The sequence below is a fragment of the Thamnophis elegans genome, chromosome 2 (assembly GCF_009769535.1).
Source record: "Thamnophis elegans isolate rThaEle1 chromosome 2, rThaEle1.pri, whole genome shotgun sequence".
NCBI lineage: Eukaryota > Metazoa > Chordata > Lepidosauria > Squamata > Colubridae > Thamnophis > Thamnophis elegans.
In genome coordinates, this window is record NC_045542.1 from 47,285,030 (window position 1) to 47,308,153 (window position 23,124).

Genomic DNA, 23,124 nt, shown 5'->3' on the forward strand with positions numbered 1-23,124 from the left:
CACCATATAAGGGCATGAACCAAAATACAGTATCTACCTTGTTCTCGCTGCGCTCTAGCCTTCCTCCCGCCCCCGCGGCCCGCTCCGCCGGCTCCCTCCCTCTCCCTTCCCTTCCCCATCCCTAGATGAATTAAAGGCGATCGATGCCAGAGCGAAGAACAGCGGCCAAGAGTCCGGGTGCAGCTCCGTGCCCAGGCAGAGAGAGGGAGGGGAAAGGAGGGGAGGAGGCAGGCTGCAGTTTCTGCTGCCTCGCTGAGTCTGAGAAGACGTGGCCAGACACAGATGTTGCCGCCGCCCCCCCCTCCTCCTCCCTCCCCTCCTTTTCAGGCTGCTGCAAATTTTCTTCTTGCTTATTAGGCAGCGATGCAAATGAACTGCACTGGATATTCTCTTGCATTCAGTAATGGCTTTTGTTAAAAGGTTCTGAGCTTTTACTGCCAAAGCAGGAGAACAGAAGCGAGGGGGAGGGGACTATGGCTGCGGGTTCCTTCCTGCCGCAGTCACCTGGGTGTCCTTGGGAACCCCGGAGAGCTAGGAATCCCCGCATTTTAGAGGGTGGTCTCTTCTCACCCCCCCCCAGATCTTCCCTAGGCGGGGGTCAAAAAGGAATAGATGCATCCACGCCAAGGGCGGCACGCGACAAGGAAAGAGGGCAGCGTATCTGCTCAGTTTAAGGGGTATGAAGAGGAGCGGCTGCTCTTCAAAGGAGGCGTGCCAAGGCGCATGCTTGTTTGGAGTCCTCCCGTCTGAATGGCAGGTGGCTGATGGGGGGGAGCGAGCGGGAGAGGAGCTGGCTTTTGCCACGAGCATCCAGCAGTTTGAAATAAGGATGCTCTGCACATGCTCAGGGGTCCTTCGCTTTTCCCTTGCTCGGCTTTGTTTTACGCTCCAGGTTTCAGCTGCGCCAGCTTTTTTAGAAGCAAAGCTGGCGGTCTCCTGCCTGGCTTTAATTATGCCACAAATGACACGAAGGGAGGGGGTGGCTGGGCTACTCCAGAGCAGAGCATGGCGCGGGCTCCTCTCAGAGCCGCGGGGGAGGCGTTGCCGTCACACCTCTTTGCAGCTGTCAGATTCCAATTTATTCTTCCCTGCCTCCTCCCCGGGAGTTGACGTCAGCGAGCTGATGTACTGTGGATGGAGTGGGGGAGGCTCATTCAAATACACTGCAGCTTCTCCCCCCCCCCTTCACAGCAGGGCTTTTTCACCCACGCCCGGGAAAAGGAGGGAGGGCATGCGTGCCCCCGTACAATTATTCGGGTCCATTTCAAGTGCTCTTTCCTTCCCTCCCTTCCCCCATTTTTAATGCACAACTGGATTTTGCTGGCTCTTTCCAGAAACCAGCGGGGAAGACAATTCCCGAACGAATATGGCTCCGTAGCGCAGACAAAATGGATCCAGACTTGGGGAGGGGGTGAGGGAAGGCGATCGCTAGCATCGGTCCTCTGTCATTGGCTGTCGTGGAGACTAGAAAACATACCCTCTTTTTTTGCGAGGGAACACGCATGTTTATATTACTCGGCGGGCCTAACCGGCGAATTGGTGGGTGGGTGGGTGGGTGAGTGAGTGGGGGGGTGGCCGTCGTCACCAGGAACAAAAGGCGTTTTGTGGAGAGGCGTCCTTGCACTGCTGGCTGAGAGTGTCAGATAAATGGCCTCCTCCTCCTCCTCCTTATCGGAACCGGGCGTTTCATTTGGATAACACGGGATTTCGCCTGTCCGGCTCGCGAGGTCCCGCTTCTAAGCGAAAGAGCCAAGCGTCCCTTTTTCTCGGGCGCTGAAAACGAGAGTGAGAAAATCTAATCAGTAAGATGAACAGGCGCAGAAAGAGAGGGAGGGAGCTATTTTTTAGGGCGGTTGTGAGAAAGCTGCGCCTCTACCTTTACTTCGGAAGAGTAGCCCATCCACGAGGATCTGCTCTGGTGTAAATGGCCCGAAGCATTCTGCAGCCCTCCGGGCTTCGGTTGCACTATTTCGTTGCGCTGCGTATCGCCTGATACGCTGCAGGGCGCTAAAACTGTAATATATCTTCCCTGATATTAATGTCATGGCAGCTAAAAATGGGCGAGTGGTTCCAGAGTGCCACTGCCACTGCGGCAGAAGTAGAAGCACAAGCACTGGGACCCAGAATGAATGGATGCGGACTTTACACCCCTGCCCGCTATTATTCTTAAGTACATCACCTTCGTTACTCTAAGTACAGCACCTTCGGACCCATAGCATAAGTGTACAAATGCAATCATTCATTCCCATCCCATCCCGTCTGTCCTCCCCCCCCCCACCCGCGGACAACTAAGAATACGCCCAAACCTCTCCCGACCAGTTTCCTTAATCCCCATTGCATTTCTGCCCAGGGAGTGACAGCCTTAAGAAGAAGCCTCTTGGAACCTGCAGCCGCACAACCTGTTCTGCCAAAACTCACTTGATGCATTTGCTGTGGTGGCTGATGAATTAATAAAATAAATAAATAAACAGCTGAACAATCTGTTTCGGAACCCTGGCTACTTCTGCCTCACTAAAACGCAGTTATTGATTCTAGGCTTCCAGAAGAGAGGTAGGGGTGTTTGTGTGTGTGTGTGTGTGTGTGTGTGTGTGTCCACGCCCGAGTGAGACACGACAGGACACGACTAACCACGGGTAAAATCGATTAGAGCTGACTCAGTTCTTTATATATCGCCAGATTCTTTCTTCTCGTCCCAGAGTGAATCTTGACCACTACATATCTTTGACTCGCTTCCTTTCTCGAAATGATACAGGCACCGTCCTATGTCTACGAATCTTTAAATCTTTATATAAACATTTATTCTCACATTTTATTCTAATCCAAGGGCAGCTCGGAGCTGAAGCAAACGGCAGACACGGTCCAACAAGCTAAACTGAAGTCCCTTGGTATTGTATAGCCGCAATACACTATGGACCAAATGAAATTGATATTGTGTTCTATCACTCGCAAAGACAAAGAGAATGGGTGTTTGCTGTAAAAGTGCCCGGAAGTATCTTGCCATTCCCTGCCTACTTCAGTGCTAAGAAGTCCCATTTAATAGATTAGGATTTCTTCAGGCACTGGATTGCGCAGCGATAGAGGCAATCTTAAAGGATCTTCTGGCTATCGTGGAAGAGAATTCCATTGCACAAACACGATTTACTTCTCAATGAAAGTACATTGTGATGCGTATAATTAAGGTATAATTAAGGTAAACGAGGTTGACTTCAGCGGGCACTGAAAATCAGGAGCTACCTCTTCAGTCTCTGGTCTCATGGAATCGAGGTAATCCATACCTTATTGATTTAGGATGCAAAGAAAAGATAACCGAATGTTGACACATTGGTTAACAAGAGATTGGATTAGACAAGCTCTTGGCAAGGGTATAGACCGTCCAGGGATTTCCAAGCAAAAGCAAGGGGCCACCACACACGGGCTCTTGAAACCAGGCAGAGGGTTTGGGGTTTATGTTTGCAAAAAGGAGACACATCTCTGTGACTTACTATCGCAGACACCATTTCTAGTAGCACGGTGCCACCTATGGAATGCACCTGGAATTATCCTTTGCCACAGCGATCCTTCTTTCCCACTTTGGAAATCCTAAATCAGGGCAAGTGATACATTAGCGCTTGTTATCAAAAATCCAGGAAAAAGGGAAGAAACAATTAAAGCCGTTTTTGCCAAGGGTAATAATAGCCATTATATTAACAAAACGTATTGCCACGTTTTTAGAGCGCCCTTCAAATCTCCAGGTAACTTCTCAAATAACTTCTCAAAACGGTCCCTGAATACAGGAAAAGGAACTTTGTGTGAGGTCCTGGGTCTATATCTCCCACTACTCCAACCTGCTGCCTTCTATTTGTGGTGGGAGCCATTTCTCCGATCCTTCTGCCTTTCAGATTAGGCATTCTCAGAATGCTGAGCATTGTAGTAGGCAATCTGGAAGAGCAGCAGGTTGAGGAAGGTGCTTTTTCAACATCTGCTTCTGAGGGAGAGAGAAGTTACATTAGTTAAATTAGCTTTCTCCGCCTCTCCAGATATTTTGGACCACGGGACATATCCTCTAATTTCTAGCTGGCATGCATGGTGGCACCAAAGTGAGAAGACATTGTTGACCTACAGTAATGCCTTTCTGAAAATATAACTTCAACTTCAGAAGTATTTTTGACCTCCACACTCACTGGCAAATATTTGGATAAAGAAATTAGCTTTTGTGGGATACCCAGAGGGCTGAGTTTCACAACTCAAGGATCCTTGCTTCAAAATGTGTCCTTGTTTCCTTGGTGGTCCTGCAGAGTTTCAAGGTGAGGAGCCTGGTCTCCAGAAAGGCTTTTTGGCCAGCACGTCTTCCTTTTGTAAAATAAATTTGGCATTGGGGGAGGAGAGGACACAACCTATTCTTGCTAGTGTATGAGTAGTATATGAGTCAACTCAAACAGGAACTAGTTTCCAAAACAACATCGCGAAAATCCACTGAAACAGGGATGGGTACAATCTTTACAACTACTGTCAGTTTGTAAACACCTCAGTCACAGAGTTTCCACACATTTTGATTTAAGTATTCCTCCCTCCCTCCCTTCTTTCTTTCTTTCCTTCTTTCCTTCCCTTCCTTCCCTGCCTTTCCTTCTTTCCTCCTTTCCTTCCCTCCTTCCTTCCTCCTTTCCTTTCCTTTCCTTCCCTTCCTTTCCCAAGGCACCAACTAATTTAAAGACAGACGATTTGTGATGCCCACATGAATGGATCGCCTCTGAATCTTTAACTTAGGATAAAGTGTCCCTAAATTTAATGGGATATTTTTCATGCGCAGACAGGTGGAGGGAAGATAAAAATCAAATGGTGGCAGACTCTTTACCTGGAAGGGCTGGGTTATCAGTGCCTCCTTCCCACACATCCACATTCACCCCTGCAGTTCCTGAGAAGAGAAATCCTCTACTTTTCAACACACATACGCACCCCAACGATTTCTCTGGGCGATTGTTGCCTCCCACCCTTCAACATGCCCCTTCCCTATTTATATTGTGGCGCACTGAAGTTTGCTGATTGGAAAGTTCCAGGAAGTCCAATGGGATTCAATCTCAGGACTGCAGCTTAAAATTTCTGGGGAAACTGCTTTCTAATGTTTGTCTCTTTCTTCCTGTTGTCCACTGTATCTCGCACACATGGGACCAAGTTTTTTTTCCTCTACTGGCCCAGCCAGGATTTTCCGAAGGGTTTTTGAATATTAACGTTCAACAGGATGAACTTTTCTGTTTGTTCTTCTCCTGAATCACAATGCAAAACATAAATCTCCAGACGGGAGCACCCAAGCAAAAAATCTGTTAGAGACCAAAGTCCAAAAACAGATGCGGAAGTTCGAATAGGTCCAGAAAACGCCCTCTTTTGGTTGACGTCACAAAAGCAGTTTCAGGCCTACGAAAGATCTCTTTCTCCCCCCCTTCCCCCTAGCGCGTCCGACCACATGCCCCACTGAACGCAGACTTGCCTCGGAGGACGTCCGCCCTAGGACGAAACGGGAAGATGCCCAACCATCTGCTACTTCCTTGATACTTTACACCTGAACACTGCAGTGTTCTGCAAATTTTCTTTAAAAACTTGACTAACAAAGCTTATTTCAGAAAGCACCTGTGCCGGATTCCACCGCATTTTAATTTTAAAGGAAGAAAGGATCTCAGAAAAGAACTTGGTGAGAATTCTCCACCCTGGTTCCCCTCCATGTTAGTGGGCTTATACACTCATAATCAACAGCCAAGCTGACTCTGTATGGATTATGGGAATTGTAAATCTGATTAAACGGGAGAACACTATGTTGAAGATTGCTCCATTAAATTATTGCCCAGAAGGTGATTCTAAAAGTGAAGCAGGGCTTTTGCAGTGGGAAGAAAATCTCCTGTCTAAATCCTTTAAATTTCACCAGTTGCACATATGGGTCTTGATATCTGGGCACAGCATTAGCCTTCTCAGCTTGGGAAAAAGTGGAAGTTGGTTCAACAACTCTGGACAGCCACAAAGTTTGGCAGGTCTCTTCAAGGAAATACCAAGACCTTGAGGGTCACTTTAGAAGTGCATTCCCAAGCAAAAAAAACAAAAACCTTTTTTTTTCTTTTTAAAGAAAGCCATGCTTCTGTCCTCCCACTGGCAAGGAAGAACTTCCATCTCAAACAGCTTGCAAAAAGCAGCATCGCTATAACATCTTATGGCTATGTGTGGATGCTGTCAGTTGAAAGGTCAAAGGTCCTTCTTGGTCTTTCTGGAAAGAAAGGGTATGTGTGTACATGCATCCATGCATCTGTATGCTGGGAAGCAATGTGTGTGCGCTCTTTGTGTAGGAACATGATGTAGTGTCTTTCCTACAATGAACCTCATGTAATGTCTTATGATGCAAGATTTCAAGAGAAAAAAGTTAGGATCATAATGCAGGTATAAGATAACTATATCATCCAATTTACCAGGGTCAGCATCTTGCAAACACTAAATTCTTACTTATTTTACCAGAGAAATAAGTCAAACTAGAGGCAGTGCTGTAAGCAAGCCACTAACCTCATGCCTCTTCTCTTCCTCCTGCCCACTACATAGACACAGTCATAGGATAAGAATTACTGAAAGGATAATAAATTGGTTTATGAGGCATGCCTAAATAAAGCTAGTTTAAAAAGTTGAGAAATATAGCACTATAAAATACTTATTAAATGGCTAGATCATGGAAAGGAACTCTAGTTCTCCAGGTGTTGTTGGCCTCCAGCTACCTACAAGTTCCTGTACTGTCAAACTTCCAAATAGCCTTGAGACTGAAAATGGAAGCCGGGCAACATTTTGGAGGTGGCAATGAGGCAGAGTTTTGCATGACACAAGAGAATCTGGGGTTGCTTCCAGGGGAAATAAATAGGATATAATAAGCTGACTTATGATGACTCTGATTGTTGGTCCATCTAATTCCATAGAATCTGGATTGGGTAGCAGGAATCCAAAGTTTTAAACAGGAAATGCCAAGGCTTGGAGAGCAGATACCTCATTTGCAAAGTAAGTGCTCTGCCACTAAATTAGGGATTGTCCTATGAAATTAATTTGCTTTTTAAAAAAAGCTGCCATCCTAAATTCAATGTATAGAAAGTAAAATCAAGGTGCTTCCCAAATTATGACCACTTCCTACAGCTTTCCCTGTGGTGATATGTTTGTATTCTTAAGTAGCTGTGGCCTAAGAATGCTTCCATTATAGAACTGTGTCAGTTCTAGTTCATCAGGAAGACCAGCTTGCCCAGAGCAGATATAAATACCCAAAATTCTCTATTAGCCCTTTCTGTCAGAAGCATTTCTCTTTGACCCTTTCCCCTTTTGCTAATCCATCTTTTTCTTCTAGAAGATCACCACACTCTGTCTTTTCTTCTCCCTGATTCATCTCAAAGTATCCTTTCCGAGTTACAACAGTTGCTTGAAAAGTAAGATAAAAAGGTCCTGGAGCAATAACAAAGTCTTGTTAAGTCAAGCAAAATTGGGATCTGATAGAATGTTCATTCATTCCAAAATGCATAAATTTATGGAGCAAAGAAGGAAAAACAACAAGTAATCTTCTGTGTGTGCCACAAGATGAGTATTGTCAGCTGTGGAAACGGAGATCTTATGACTATTCCTAGTGCCTAGGCTTTAAATGAAAGAAAAGCATTGCAGAGATGGAATGTGAGATTCAGCACTGATCAAGGTTGGACTCGGATGTTCTCCTTGAACCCTTTCAGTTCCAAAGTTCTAGGCAGCTATCATTTTAGAAGGCATATGCTGTAAGTTAATATCTGTTTTTTTAATCTGCTGGGTAGAATGGGTTGGGTACATATTAATGAATATTCCCTGAGAATAGAATACAAGACTAATGCATCAATGAGACACATTATAGGATGGCTGAGCTCTCTGGAAAAGGCTCTGATGCTGGGAAAATTGGAAAGAAAGAAAAGAAGTAGATAACCAGAGCAAGATGGATGGACTATTAGTGACTATGAAAGACCTGAAGGACCAAGTAGGGACAGAACAACCTGGAGAAAAACCTGTCTATGTGGTGGCTAAGAGTCCATAACTGCTTGACCACACATAATCAATATCAATGAGAAGATTGCCTTCACTGCCCGTACTGGTTCGATGGTACAGGAACCTGTAGACATATATAAAACGGTGGTTTTCTAAGTCAATTTTGCACCGCAAAAGAATGCCTCCGCCACTCCGTTCTCTGGATCGCACCTCGCCCCTGCGGCTTCATTAAGCGGCAGAAAAGGCCGGGAGAAAGTTCTTCGTTCCTTGCTTTTCCAGCGCTTGATTCGTTGTGCAAGTTAGTGATTGCTCCAGGAAAATCTGCCAATTTATTCTTGAAAGCAGTGCTGCAGCGGTGGAGGTTGGGAGGATGTTGAGTTATTTATATAGTGTCCGACTCGCTGGGTTGCAGGCGTGTCCCCGTGTCTCTTTCCTTCCCGCATCTCTTCAACTCCCAGCCGGTTCTAGTCCTCTGACCTGAAGCCAGCAAAAGTTTCGGTTATGAGTCAAATGGAGCGGAGGTCGCTAGATCTCTCTACTCTAAATGGTTCCGCCAGAAAGAAGGGAAAGACTGAATTCTTCCTTCCCATTGCTAACCCCAGATAAGGACGTCAATCCAGAGATCTTCTCAGCCGCGGATATCTGCACCGGATACCTTCACCGACTCTCGCTTTCTCTCTCACCATCCCCACCCCTTATTCGACCTCTCCGGTTGTTTTCCTCTTGGGGAAGCTTTGAATGCAAGGTGAGCGCTGCTCTAGCAGAGATTTCAATTTGGAACTTCCAGAGGTTCAGCTCTACAGTCCCTTGCCAAGACCACTCCTGCTTTGTTCAGGAATTGCTTGCAGGGTTCAGAGGAAAAAGGGAGCAAAGGAAGCTAGGTAGGTGCTTAGGCCAGAAAGCTTACAGCTTGGAGATGACAAGGAACGCCCCTCACTTGCCTGGCAAGGACCTGATGGTGGTGGGGACATCAACAAGTCCTGGTATGACTATATTTCCTTGCTCCTGAGATGCCCGTGACATCATTGATATTCCTCCCCCTAAAGCACAACACGGAGTGGTTTTAGCCCTTCCAAAAGAAAAGGAGTGAATGAGGGCTTGGGTGATGCAGAGCTAGGAGAAACTAACTTTTGAGGGATGCTTGAAGAGAAAGAGAAAGGGATAAAGAAACTTGATGCTGTGAATAGAGCCACTCCAACTAGGAACTAATGGAGCAAACAAGCCAAATCTAAAAATTAGTGACTTACCATGATTCTTCTTGTTTCAGAATCAGGTGTTAGTGATGCTTTTTCAGAACAACTAAGGAATATCTGGCCCCTTGATAATACATAAGTTGTTTCCATTCAACAAGGTTACATATTGTTGAGTGTACCAAACAGTTTCCTGGGTTCATAGGAAACCCAAGCTTTTGCTTAGGCATTGATAAACCAAAAGAAGCTTTCACACTTAATAGTATGTGGAGATATATAATGGACTCCCCCCCCCCGAAATTTCATTTATTTTTTATTCTCTTACATACCATTTTAAGTATTCACTTACATAATTGTTATTCTTCTTTACATTTATCATTCTTATACATTTATTATTTCATTTAATAGGTTATAATATACAGTTTGGATTGCTTTGTTTACCATCTCTTCCTCCAGCTGTAACACCACCTTATTTCCCCTTTCTTTTCTCCCTCCATCCCTTCTCTACTTTCTTCCTTCCCCTTCCTTCTTCCCTTCCTCTTACTCCTACTCTTCCTCTTCCCCTTCCTACCCTCTCTCTTTCTCTTCCTCTCCCTTCCATCCTCCTCTCCTTACCTCTTTTCTCTTTTCCCTATCTTCCTCTCATTCTCTCCTCCTCCTCTCTCTCTTTCTTTTCTATTATTGTAGGTGTCTCTTTCAGGTCTCAGTTTATGTTATGATGGACTTTCCATGCCAATTAAAATTTTCATGAGAACATTCAACAGGTAAAGATTCTAGATTTTCAGGGCAGTGATGGGATAACTTCAAGTTTCTGAATTATGGCTTGTCAGGTAATTGTGGTTCAGCAGAAGTCTTGGTGAAGTAGAATAATGTCATAGCCAAGTAGTGGAGAGATACCCAGGCCTACTTGTGCTCCTGAACTTTTGTAAGGATTAAATACCACAGTAATTTCTAATATATTTCTTCTTGATTGAGTTGAACTAACCACCATCTCTTTACTTGTCAGTTACATAGCAACCTTCTTAAAAATCCTAAGCCTGTACTCTAAGATGAATTGTAGAAAGTCAATTTAAGTGCTTTTTATACTTCCCATTCTTAGGTGCAGGATATTCCTTTGATGTGGAAGAATATCATGTCCACATGAAGCATGTGTGCTGGGTGTGTGTGTTAAAAGACAGGATCTCCGCCCATCTTCACTGCCTTGCTTAATGCACCTCCAATTTTCTCTTTCAAACGGAAAATAAATTTTAGACTCTAGTCACACAGCTGTTGGTGGTTTCCTCTTCATCAGAAAACCAGGCAGCAGATGTGATGGTATTGAGGAAGGAGTAACTTTCAGGCATCTGAAGTGAGAATTCTCAATCAAGCTTGAAGAGAACTTGAAGGAATGAACTGTGCTCATTAGATAAGAGGTGGAGCAGATAACTGAAAAAATGGGATGGATAATCTCCAGCCATCTTGAAAGAACCATAATTCCAATAAACCTCACTCAATCTGGTAAATTGGCCAAGGATTATAAGCACAGTACATTGAAGACAACTATACAGCATCTAGTTGCCTTCCTATGACTCAGATACACACATAAAAACTTCGAGGCAAGTTTATTTTAAAAAATCAGTTCAGAGAGCTCAAACAAGGCTGGAATTCACTCTATACACAAACTAGTTTGAATTACAGTCATTGAAAGCAGTGAAATACCCAAGTGTGTACTGTATTTTGTATATGTACAGTATGTATGGGGGGGTTATATATTCTATGCAGCCTATGTACTGTAAAGGTATACTTGATAGAGTATAGATATACAAAGAGGTGTGTGTGTGTATGTGTGTGTGTGTGTGTGTGTGTGAGAGAGAGAGAGATTCTAATAACTATTATTCAGTTCAGAATTTTGGGGTATTAATGTTATAGAGTTCATAATATACACATACTATACATTATTTCACTGTATAGTCATATTTGTAACAAAATGGAAGAATTTCTAATCAGAATATTGGCATCTCAAGGTGAGGAGAAAAGAAGAAAGGAAATCTATGATTTAAACTCTCTCTCCCTCCCCCCTCCCTCTTTCTCTCATGGTAGCCATTGGATGGCTTTCTTTTAAAACCCATTTAATTCACTTGCTCTCCTTTCACCCTTGGCCTCTGGCATGATGCAAGAGGAAGCCCCATGAACTTGGTTTCCCCCTTCAACAACTGTAGTTGACTGAATTTAACTTGGAGAAATGCAGAGGGCCTTTGTGCAAAACTGAAGGAAGTGCACTGGTGTGTTTAGAAGAAGGCAATCTCTCAAGACCTGAACTGGATGCTGACAATCTCTTACTGTCCCAATCCATTTCCTAGACTTGCTGAGCTACATCTACCATCATTCACTAAGCTGGATGAGGCTGGTTATTCAATGTTGTAAAGATGAGGCTGGTTACTCAAGATTAAAGATGGGATGGTAGAAAACATCAGAACTCACTCAACTGTACTGGAAGGCAACAACATTGTTTTGTCCTGTAGTGTGTGAGAGAGGGGGGGAGGGAGGGGGGGGAGATCCATTTCTATTAAATTTTCAGTATGTGGATTGGAGGTGGGAGTAAGAAAGCGATGTTCAATTATTAGATTCTTCTCCCATGCTATATTCCTTCAAACACTCTTTTCTCCAGTTCTGCCAGAGTCAGGGTTTTTCCTGCGTTTCTCTTTGAAATAAATGTGGGCTACAGGAAAGGCGTTGTCTTTCTTTATTCAAGCCAGGGAAGAATAGGTTACATGGCATCAACCTCTCACCTTGAGTGACATTGTTGGCTTATGCAGGTCTGTCTGAAAGGAAATGGCCTGACTTCAGGAATAGGGTGTAGAATAAATAATTTGCATACAGAAGATAGATCCTACATCCCCTCCCTGGTATCTTTGGCAGGCGGAGAAAGACTTCCACTAACACTCCACAGAGTGGCTGCTCCAGTTTTAGAGAGAAGGCTTTCCAAGATAGATCTATCTATCTATCTGTGTATCTATCACAGATACACTATATTGCCAGATACACTATATTGCCAAAAGTATTCGCTCACCCATCCACATAATCAGACTCAGTTGTGAGCAAATACTTTTGGCAATATAGTCTCTCTCTCTCTCTCTCTCTCTCTCTCTCTCTCTCTCTCTCTCTCTCTCTCTCTCTCATATATATATATATATATATATATATATATATATATATATATATATATATACACACACACACACACATACATACATACATACATACATACACATACATACATACATATACATACATAGATACATACATACGTGTGTGTGTGTGTATGTGTGTATGTGTATATGTGTATATGTGTATATGTGTATATGTGTATATGTGTATATGTGTATATGTGTATATGTGTATATGTATATGTATATGTATATGTATATGTATATGTATATGTATATGTATATGTATATGTATATGTATATGTATATGTATATGTATATGTATATGTATATGTATATGTATATGTGTATGTGTATGTGTATGTGTATGTGTATGTGTATATGTATATGTGTATATGTATATATGTATATATGTATATGTATATATATGTATATGTGTATATGTGTATATATATATGTATATGTGTATATATATATGTGTGTCTGTGTGTGTATATATATATATATATATAGTTATATATATAGTGATATATATATATATATATATATAGTTATATATATAGTGATATATATATATATATATATATATATATAGTGATATATATATATATATATATATATATATATATATATATATATATATATATATATATATATATATATAGTGATATATATATATATATACACACACATATATATATAGTGTCACAACCCCTGGTATGCCCAAATATGGAAGTCTACTGCTTCCTTTCTCTATCGGATCATCACAAGAGACCATCCAGACAGAAGCCCAATATTTTTATTGTTGCCTTTGTTACATTTGTGTTTATTTATTTATCAGCACAAATACATTATATTATATAAAATATTGTGTGTTTGTGTGTATTTGTGCTGATAAATAAATAAAGGGAGAGTAGCATAGATCTATTTCAAGCTATTTAGCTCTTATCACCTAGCCAGTAACTCTAATATATATAATATTTTATAATATTTATATAATATTTTATATAATATATTATATAAAAGCCACGGCTTAACCAGACTTATTATTCTATTAGCAAGGGCCTTTTTATCCCCCTACATGTCCGAAGAGGGCTCTGGCTCCAGGTTCATTGCAAATAGATCGGTGATGTAAGGGAGATTGCCCTGTTCCATTATAGGGATTACAACCAGCTACCCGACATAACACGAAAAAGGATTTAGCCACAATTCCGCGGGGGCGGGGGAAAGAAAGAAGAGCAGTAGCAACAGCCAGTAGGCAGTCCTCCGCCAGCCAATAAACAACCAGCTGTGAGTCTATTGGTCCAGCGCCTGCGAGGCGCAGAATCAGTGGTGACTCCGTTTCCTTGTTTTTTTTCCCTTCCTTCTTTTAATTATTATTATTTTCCTCCAAAGCGCCGGAGGTTAACTATGGTTAAACGTTCAGCTACACTTCCCTGCTTTGGAAGAATGGAAGGTGGAAGGAAATAAAGGTTTACTGTATTTCCATTTTTTACTTGAACGTCAGTCTTTATCTTCCTGCACAATACAAAAGGTTGAAGCCTTGGCTTCCACGCGTGTGGGAAATCACCCTTTCCGCAAAATATGTAAAATATTTCCTATATATATAAATATATCTGGGAAAAGGAAAAAGACTGGATGAGAGAGCGCGATGCGAATACCGGCTGTCCTGCGCTTCTGAACTACAGCCTTATCTGGCTGACTAGCGAGCTTTGGAAAACTTCGCCGCTAGTGATTTATGACCTCTTATATCCTGTCAATTGTCAATCGGCATGGAAAGCCTGCGCTATCTCTGCGAGAGAGGAGACTCGGCAGCAGAGTGCTTGTCCCATAAGCGAGTCAGTTCATTTCTCAGCCGCTGCCTGATGTTGGGATACTAACACAAATGGGACGCAGTAGGTGGATGGGGCGCAAGGGCTCGCGTTTCTTAGAGGGATAATAAAACGCACGTAGACACGCCAGTTGTTGACATCTTTCTCTTTTTTTAAAAAAAAGAACCTCCACAAGGTTAGCTTTGACTGAAATGTGTATTAGATCTAAAACCAGAGGAGTTAAAATATAAGCCTTAAGTAAAGCTAAACCTCCCCATCTATGCTCTTCACGCTCTGCGATCATTTATTTGAAAGGTAGTTATATTGAACTGAACGGGGCTTACCATTACGTTATCTGAATAGAGATATATACCTTTTCACTTCTAGTATAGACGAATCTTTTATTCGGCGCTGGGATCTGAGCAAACGCTTGAAAATCCCTTTAAATCATTAGTCCAGAAGAAACCTATTTAGAAAGTAGATGTGATCTAGATTGGTAGAGTCACGCGTGTCTAGCTCGATGGTGTCTGGAACATTACTTGATGGTTCAGAGTCTCTGTCCCAATTGCTTTCGGGGAGCAGCTCATTTCTAAAGGCGGTTATTCACACCTCAATATTTTGGCCACCAAAGGAGAAGAGATGACTTACTGGAGAACACTCTGACGTTGGGAAAGATAGAAGGCAAAAGGAGAAGGGGACGGTAGAGGAGGAAATAGATAGTGTCATGGATGCAGTGGGCATGAATGTTGGCAAACTCCTTGTGACATTAGAGGACCGGGGTGTGTGTTTGAGGTGCTATGGCCCATGGGATCGCTAAGTCGCGCGACTTAGCACCTGAACAACAAAGTTACACCTTCAGCCAGTTAATTGAGAGTGAAGGGGAATCCCATTCCTCAGTCTCTTTTCCATCTCTTCACAAACGGAGCTCTAGGGACCGTATGGTGGACAGTGGGGCATTTTATAACCTTGATTCCTGCTACACGATCAGAACAAAACTGGAGCGGTTCTATTTTGCGGGTAAAGCAGGCGAATGGCAATATTAGGAGCGCAACGCTCCACAGCCCAGATTGTGACTGGATCCAAGATTGAGCTATTCGGGGGAAAGTCGGACCCGGACGTCGAAGCGGTAGAGAAAGAAGGAGGACTTCCCCGTCGGTGGATTGCAGTGTAGGCATCCTCTGCAACAGCGCGAAGTTAAGCCTTGCTGCATCGGAAGGAACCCCAGCCGAAACAACCTTGAGCCCCAAACAACAGGAAGGGACTTCCTTAAACCGGTGGTCTGCAGCAGCGCGGCGGCGCGGGGTATATCCACCCCGTCTAAAAGGCACTGTGTTTGGGAAGATAGGTGAAGTGATCATAATCTCTCAGGAATCACCACCAATCCTTCCTACAGACTGATTCCCCACCTTCGGGACAACGGGGACCTTAAGCTGTACGACCCTCGCTCTCCCGCTGATGTGTGTCTCCCAAGTCCTCCGCCCAGTCCCAGAAAGGTCAGCGACGTTTCATTGTCTCTGGCAGACAGAAGATCTGCTTGGCAACAGCAATCCCAGGGCTCAGCCTTGCGTGTCTTCTCTCATCTGTTCCGCAGCCTCTTCTTTCCTGATCCCATCTCCCCTGGTTTTCCTTTCCTTTTTTTGGCTTTCGTTTTCCCTTCTGGAGCAGCCAACGGCGCTGATGGGATTGGACAGACACCACCCGACTCCCAAACAGCAGCGGTTTTTGGGCAACTTAGGCAGAACTTCACTTGCCATTAAGTCTGCCACTTGCTAAAGAGCGAATGGGCACCGCTGGAGGACTTACTAAAGCTCTGACCACCCACCAGCGGGGAAATCGGCGGGGGGGGGATGCACTCCAATGATTCTGGAAGCTTCTGGTGAAAAAGAGTACTCAGCCTGGATTAATGGGAAAGGAGGTGACCTTAGAGTCATCAAAAGACATCCAAAATATTTGGTCCCCAATGGTGGTGTTTACAGGACAACATTTCTATACTTAGCCAGAGTTATTTAACTCACAGGCTATACAGGAAGGATAATACGCTAACCTGGTTTGTTATTCACACAGTGTGCTTACATTGATCCCTGAATCAAGTAACTGAACAAAGTAGGTTTCCTTTGTACAACCCACTAAACCCTTCATAAACATCAAGATTGAGACTAATCAAGTTTAAAACACTGTGAGAGAATTATAGGATTAAGCAAGTTACATTAACACAGCTGCTGTCAACCAGCTTCCTTGCCATTTGCAGACCATATACACAGCAACAGATCTGTTTAAATCCACCGTCTTTTCAAACTGAAGAGCTAATGAGCAGGAGGGCAACAGGATTATGATTACTACAATCACCCTAACAAAGGAATCGATGGTCATAGTCCCTTCTTTGAAGAGGCTGAGCCATGGGATTATGGACCTAAACCCTGAATCTAAAACATCTTCATTTGGAAAGGGCCAGCCTCAATTTGCCATTCAGAACAAGCCAGCAGCTTTAGGGTTTCTTAGCAGGATAAGTCTTCCACCTAAGGCCTTGGGACAGTAGAGGAAGGCCTGAGGTTTTGTGAGAAAGTCCAGGAAAAATCACAACTATTAACTTGCCCACTTCAGACAGATACCTATCTATTTATTCCCTACCAATTACGAAATCTGTACATCAAAAACTTTTATCAGTATTATCAGTTTTGGTATTTAACCTACCTTTTGGTGAGATATTGTATCTAACAATATGTCATTGCTGGGATACATATTGGCAACTATACAAAATAATGAAAATTGGAAACCAAGAAAGAAGATATTACGATTTGCTATGGTAAAACTAAATCTGGATTAAGAACAAATTGAATATATCAGGGAGAGATTAGGGAGAAACTTCTGGCTCTTTCATCCTTCTGTGGTTTAAATCTTCAACAGAAGCTTCATCACTTTGGTTGATTTTTTTTTCTTGCACCCAATTCTGAGTGGGGAGTTTCAGATTTCTGCTGCTCTAATCAAAATCTTATCTGAACTTTAAAAAAACTTAATGGCTTTGACCTGATTAGCACTTGAGCACGAAGCTACCAGGACAACCCAGGTTTGTAGTCAGACTGAAGATGAAGATACACCCAAAAACAAAGGCCAATTATATGTTACTCTTGCCAAGAAACTTGCCTGGATGTGTCCATGTAGGTATCATAAAACTAGTTCCCCTGAAACTGCCCTTTTAGCCTACATATGTATGACTGAGCTAGAGATTATGCTAATTGTCATCTAACACACTTATAGAGCAGCAGGTTAAAGGGGGGGATATTTTGATATCTAGCCCTGGTAACTAGTGGGCAGAGACAATTAGATCACAGCTTTCTTTGAGCCCAGAACGTTTGGTGGTAGCAAGTAGGATGAGAAACTTGCTGGTACTTCCCTTCACTAGAAGAAAGAGCCAATTGGAGAACCTTATATCTCCCTTATTGTCCCTTGGTTGTCCTGTTTATAGATGTCCTTGGTACCCATTAACTTTTCTTATCCCCTCAGACTGAGGCTCCCTAACTCCAGCTCCTTCATTAAAACTAAAAGTAATGTGATTTGGGCCTGATAAGAGGCTTCAAGTCAAGCTCCATTGGTGGGGACTACAGGGTCCATGCAATCTTATTAGCAGGAGAGAATTTACCATTGTCTTCTTCCATGCCTACACTAGGAATCTCTTGTCATCAAAGGTGGTGGCAGTCACTAGTTCAGATAGTTTTAAAGGGGACAAAAAAGTTGAGAGCTCCTGGCTCTCACCCACTACTAGATTGGACAACTGTTTGCTGCCTTTTTAAATCAAAGGGAGCAGTCCTTAATTGCCAGCTACTGTGGGGTGTGTTTGTGCTTGTGGGTTTGCAAGAGAGGTTATCCTAATTTTTCAGAGATTCCAGAATGAACTTGATTGGTCAGTCTGGAATACAGAAGATTGGAATATATGACTCTTGATTCCTTATTCTTTCTCCTTCTTATAAATACACAGATGATGTTCTTTTGGTAATTGATTATGGTGTCTGCCATAAACCATAGTCTGTTATAAACAACAAAGGCTAACAGATTTAGTTAGAACTAATAAACCTGATTATGGGTTAGTGCTATGTATCAACCTTCCCATAGGCCTTAGAACTATTCCCAGTGCTGAAAGGCCTCCTAAATCAAAGGCAGCATCAATAACGTGAATGTATCTACAATGAAAGTTTAGGACAGACTTTCTAGCAGTTGCATTCAAACAATGTGCTGAATTTAATTTGTGATAACCATCCCCCACACACACACAATGTTTTGCTTTTTTGTGATTTTGTAGTAGAAGCTGAGTTCATCTGGTTATTTTATGGTTCAGCGTGTTAGGTGGGTCCAAAAATTAGGTCCTTTTAGTAAGTGTGTGAACAACGCCTGTCAGTCTTTCTAGTACTAACCAGCACAGTTTAGGAAGCTGGCCCAATTTCATTCCATAAGAAATACATTGAAGTAATTGTTATTGGTCAAAGAACCTGAGCCGAGACTCCAGGTAAAATTAAGGTTAGGAGGAATCTACCTGGCGTTACTATCACAGATTGATTGCAAGAAAGAGGGGAGGGGAATCTTTGTCTCTCTTCCTTTTCTCAGGTTCGTACAGGATCCCAAGAATTAATAGTCCCGGTGGTGCTGAATAAGATCACCTCATCTGCTCCTCTTCCCAATGAAGGATCAAGGACAGTCGTTATACGATGGGTTATCTCTGCTATCTACAGCGGGGTAGGAGTCAGGCAAAGAAGGCGATTGAATCGAGAGGGATGGGTGGGTGGAAAATACGGACTGAGGATGTGGTCAGTAAAAAACTTTTGCGAAGTTGGCTTTGCGGAACCCCTTCGCTTGGCTTCCTACGGGTGTTTTCCACCAGATCGAGAGATGGCACACAGCAGAATGCTATCAGGGCCGGACACTTTTGAGCCAGGCAAGAAGCCGCAGCTGCTTTGTCCACGTGCCGTGCTTCTATCATTTGCACATAGACACACAGACACACACACTCGTTTCGCCGGCTCACTTGCAGACTGAGCGGCTGACAGATTGAGAGACACGAACCGTATTTATTGGCTTAGACGCGCCGTTTGTTCTCATAATTCACCGCTCTATTATTCATAATTCAATACTAGTTTAAAGGTTTTTTTTTTAACACGAGCGTTTATACAAGCCCCCCTCCCTTCGCTTGACGTCAGCCGCCAGCAAGAAGATTCACAATCAGGATTGGGATTATTTACTCTGACCTCGCTGCCGTTGTTCGCATCAGTCCCTTCATTACCTGACTTGAGCCGTTTGCTGAAAAGAAAAGGAATCGAGTGTTAGTTAGCCCAGAAGGAGCCGGAGTTGGGCTGGCGGGGGTCAGACTGACTTTGGCGAGCTGGGCACTTGCCTTCCACCTGGGTTCACCTGAGGACCGCTTCCGACCTCGCTGTTCCTAAAGCAGGTTTTGACCTTGGCCCATGCCCTTTCAAAGATTGGAGGGTTAAACACCATGCTTTAGTGCACAGAAAGAAAACATGCTGTGCATGAAAGCTGGTCACAGTCTACCCCGGTCATTTCAACATGGACACTCCTAGGCTCGCTGGTACAGGGCCAGAGTAAAACTTTACAAGCTCTTCTATCAACACGCGGTCAACTATGGATTGTTTTAGTGTGTGTGTGTGTGTGTGTCCCCCTATTACTTAATGGCTTGTTGGTGACAGGAAAGACCAAAGGAAGATCTGGCAAGCAGGGTGCCTGGCAAGGGAGCAGATATTGCTGTATCAGGGGCCATAGTTTGCACTGGAGCATGTCTTCCCTTCCCCAGCTATTACTACAGGTAGTCCTTGACTTACAACAGTTCATGGAATGACTGTTCAAAGTTACAGTGGCAGTGAAAAAAAATGGACTTATGGCCATTTTTCTTACTTATGACCATTGCAGCATCCCCGTGGCTACGTGATTTACATTTGGAGGCTTGACAATTGACTCGCATTTATGATGGTTGCAGTGTCCCAGAGTCAGATGATCTCCTTTTGCGACCTTCTGATAAGCAAAGTCAATGGGGAAGCCAAATTCACTCAACAACCCTGTTGCTAATTTAAAAGCTGCAGTGATTCACTTAAAGGTGGCAAGAAAAGTCGTAAAACCGGGCAAAACTCACTTAACAATTTTCTCACTTAACATAAACTTTGGGCTCAATTGTGGTCGTAAGTTGAGGACTACCTTTACTATTCATACTCGGCAAAGAAGCAATATACAGTGCGGACTGTTTGTTGTCCCTTCTATTCCCCATTCCGATTACATTTTCCCTTTTTTAAAAGACTTTTCCATCTTGATCCCGTAAGGAGGTGTGTGTAAATGTCTGAATTTCACAGAACCTTTTCTCCCTCTGGGTGTTAAATGGTCCCCGATTGCTAAATTTGGACATCTTTTTCTCTGGGGCGAAGGCTGCTGTCCCTTATTTTGTCGTTGGGGTCGAGGTCAAAACCGATCGTGCCCCTCCGCCAGTATATAGCAATTGCTCCCAGTCGGGCTTTAATGGAGTGACCTCGGGCCACGGAGCCGGCAACCCCGCGCATTCTCTCCGAGCCCGGCTGGCGCGCAGGCGCGCAGCACCGATCTCCGCGGAGACTCGTTTCCTGGCTGAAAGAGCAGGTCCTCCCGCCGCGCTTTCCGCCGCAGGACCGGGAGATTTCTCCCTTCCTCCCCCCGTTGCTCCTAGATGTTGTAATATAGGCTGGCGTCCCTCTCAAGGGGCAGGTGGCTGGAGAGAGATTCGGCAGGCGGCCCTAATCCATTCCCACCGCGACTGTCTCTGGCCAAATGGTTTTTCCCGGTGCCAGGCAGGGAGGCGATCCCAGGATGAAAGCGTAACCCGGCAGCTGCTCTCTGATTCTCCCGAGCTCTAGCACTTTCCCGTCCTCGGTTTCGGCTGGGAGAGAGGAAAAGCTAAGAGTCCTGGAAAGAAACAGGTGTTGCGCGACCACGCGCATCGCCTTCGGTGGCTGTGGGGATACACACAAAGGGAGCGAGAGGGAGGAGGCCGGGCGAATTGGAGGCGGGCAGGCAGGTACATGGACCAAGCGGTTAATAATAATGGTGCAAATGGATCCGCTGCCGTTTTCTCTTTATACAATTGCAGTGGTGAAAGCATTTTATGTCCACGTTCACCAGACCCGCCGACTCGATCCGAAACGGTCAAAATTGTAAGCAGATAGAGACAACCTAGCGGAAGAGAAAGCTTTACCTTATTTATCCAAGCAGAGACGCACGGAGATTGACGCTTGGTGGAGCCAGCAGCAATCTTTCTACTTTTGGAAATCGCGCCTGTGAGTGAGTGAGTGAGTGAATGTGAGGGAGGGAGGAAGAGAGAGAGAGAGACAGAGAGAGACAGAGATTGAGACTGCGAAATGTTTTCTAATTTGTACCCTGTTGAGCCGGAGGAAGAAACGAAAAGGAATCAAGCAGGTACACGTGAGTGAACCAGGGCTACTCGAGAGGTACAGTTGAACAACCTCCAATTGTCCGACTTATATAGGCGCGGTATAAGATTCTGTTGCTACCCTTTGTTCCCAATATCTACCACTATGCTAGAGATTTAAGGGGGTTATAAAATTGCTACACTGGCAAGTTTGACGAGTGGTCTCATATGGTGGAGCCCTTGTTCCCCTTCCCCCTGTTGAGGCACAGAAGCTAGAGGTGGGCATTGGGACAGTGTCGAGAAAAACGGAATTCTTTTTTATCTTGTGTTTCATCTGGAACCAACACCTCACTCCTTTGGGGGAAATTGCTGCCTAGGTCGTACCCTCGCTTCCCATCCGATTGTTTTCGTGTTTTAAGTTCCCACAAGGATGACACTATGCTAGGATGCTATTGGTGTCCCTTCTCCCCCGCAGTCCGGTTCCTGGTGCGACACAAAAGGGCTGCGATTCATTCCGGAATCACTAGAAAGCGAAGACAACATTCGCTTTGAGAGGATCATTGTTGTATAGGTTTCACCGAAAAGTGCAAAAACAGACACACACACCCTTCAAAACACAAAATAGAAAATTGTTTCTGCCTTCGTTCTCTCCTCCCACGTCTCCTAATCCTTCGAGTCTCTTCAAAGCGTCAAAAGGTAAATATAGTTAACGGGCAAGAAGGGAGGAAATACAGCAAAATATCTCTTTAGAGCAAATACCTGAACTCTTCAAGAGGCGTTAGTGTTCTTAAGAGTTTGGCGGATCGAAATGAGATCTGGTAAACGGTTCAGTGAGGAGACTCACCCAAAGTTGGTGGTGAGGCTCAAAAATTGGGAGAACTTGTTGGGTGAGTGCTCGCGCCTTTATGGATGGGATCGGCAGGCAGTTTCTTCCCGACCTCCAGACCCGGGTGGGACCTGACCTACACCACACTTTTCCCTACCCCGTCGCCATTCTCCTTTCTCCCACCCAGTCGCGCTCTCTCTAGAAGACTAGCGAATAACCTACCCCCAGGTACTTAAGAGTTAGGAAACCAGAACCGCGCATTATAGACTCTTGAAGTCGACTTTATTTTCACTGCCCAAACTGTTGGAAAGTATTTCAACTTAAGCAGAAACAGCTGGATTGCTGCTACTGCTTTTTGTTGCTGAGAAAGTCGACTTTGTAATTCAGAACTGGCGTTTTAGAAGGGAAGATGCCTCGGTTGCCTTTAAAAACAAAACAAAACAGCCTGCAAATAGATTCCTCGTTCCTCCCCGCCTTCACACACACACCCGGAAGTGTGTTAAAATTGCAAACACTGATTAACTGATGATAAGACTTGGTTTCCTATTTTAATGTATTCGATCGTAGAGAGTTAAGTACATTGTAGAATTTCTAGATATTATGATAAAACTATTGCCTGAGCTGGTATACTTCTATGAACTCTTTGGTTCTCATGCCAATCCATCAGCTTCAGAAAATCGTGTGGTAGAGTACAAAACTTAGTCCGAGATCCTCTCTGATTCGAAGCAGAAAAGCAGAGTAGAACAGGACTCACTTTAAGCTTTTTTTT